Source organism: Aplysia californica, unplaced genomic scaffold (assembly GCF_000002075.1).
Source record: "Aplysia californica isolate F4 #8 unplaced genomic scaffold, AplCal3.0 scaffold00284, whole genome shotgun sequence".
NCBI lineage: Eukaryota > Metazoa > Mollusca > Gastropoda > Aplysiida > Aplysiidae > Aplysia > Aplysia californica.
This window is the reverse complement of record NW_004797554.1, coordinates 760812-761882: the sequence shown is the minus strand read 5'-3', so window position 1 is coordinate 761882 and position 1071 is coordinate 760812.

The window sequence follows — 1071 nt, the reverse complement described above, 5'->3', positions numbered from 1 at the left end:
CTCTCTCTCTCTCTCTCTCTCTCTCTCTCTCTCTCTCTCTCTCTCTCTCTCCCTCTCTCTCCCCCCTTCACTTTCAGAGAGTGAATGTCTGTAATCAAAAGGCTTAACACACCAAACCTAATAAATATAGAACATGTGTATTTTGTGTACATAGTAACAAGCAACTCAAAATTATGTGCATTAATTGGATAGTCTGTCCAAAAAAAGTGTCAGATTTTGGCAAATACGTTTATTACAAATATATTTTTTGGAGACCAAGTTGTTTTTAAGTGCTAACCATAATGATCAGTATTTATTGGGCTGCACCAACAGCAAAGTCATTCTTTCGTTTATGTCTTTCTATTTTTGTTTGACGAACTGTTATGCTCATAGTCCGGGTGGGCTATCAGCCGCTCCCCTTATATTAAGGACTTGTCCACCTTTGGGTGTTGGATGATAAGGGTCCTTATTTAAGTCTTTTCTCTTATTTGTCAATTTCTGTTACATTCTGTCTTGCAGTATCGGCGTCTACAATTAGGTATTTTGTCGAAGGGCGCAGGAGAGCCGAGTTCGATTCCCTAGGGGAGAATTTCCATCGCGTATCTCATCTCAGTCTTTCTGTTGAGATGTTGTATTGTAATCCTCTCAGTCCGGATTAGACATAACAGGCAGGGTCGAAGCCGTTTGTACGTGATCTAAACTGTGTCGATTTTTGTGTTGTTGTTTTTTTAAAATATTATTGTTGTTGTTGGTTGTTGTGTGTTTGTTTGTTTGTTTGTTTGTTTGTTGTTTTGTTTTTTTTGGGGGGGGGGTTACAGTGGGGCGTAAAAAACACCTATCATAAAGAAAAAAAATATTCAGCAGTTGCACCTTGAATATTCCCTTATCAGGCCTCCCGCCTGTGTCGTATTCACGATATTACTCCCCTCCCTTTTCTCCAGTCCCGAAATGTCTCGCCTCTGCTGACAGTAATAATAATAATAATAGATAGCATTTGTATAGCGCATATCCCCGCTCAACAGCAGGCTCTATGCGCTTTACACTATATTATTACCCCAGCAGACCATAGAACACTCCGAAACATTCTCAGCT